This window comes from Wasmannia auropunctata, unplaced genomic scaffold (assembly GCF_000956235.1).
Source record: "Wasmannia auropunctata unplaced genomic scaffold, wasmannia.A_1.0 LD336085.1, whole genome shotgun sequence".
Taxonomy (NCBI): domain Eukaryota; kingdom Metazoa; phylum Arthropoda; class Insecta; order Hymenoptera; family Formicidae; genus Wasmannia; species Wasmannia auropunctata.
In genome coordinates, this window is record NW_012026805.1 from 273,780 (window position 1) to 274,098 (window position 319).

The window sequence follows — 319 nt, forward strand, 5'->3', positions numbered from 1 at the left end:
ATATTGGTTAACTTAAATCGTTTATAATTTGAAATATATTATAGCTTCGACATTTTTGTATTAGGATTTTCGTCTCAAAATTATCTTAGGAACACGTTCTTAAAAGGAAATCCGGTAGAGGCGGGACACCTTGTATATATACGTTATATCACTCACACGCTTCTCCGAAATGATAGCGGCTATAAAGAATATAAATGAAATCGCTGACAGTCTCAAATATATAAACGCTTTTACGGAACCGCCAATCAATCCGATACAGCTAATCAGTCGATTCGATACAGCTGATCTGTTCAATCGAACCACCTGTCAAACCGCCTGT

General features: G+C 36.4%; 1 protein-coding gene across 1 annotated transcript in view; it reads right to left on the reverse strand.

Annotated features, from left to right (window-relative positions):
* Positions 1 to 319, reverse strand: part of LOC105448528 — an 8,202-nt gene that overhangs the window by 2,849 nt on the left and 5,034 nt on the right. The window lies entirely within an intron of this gene.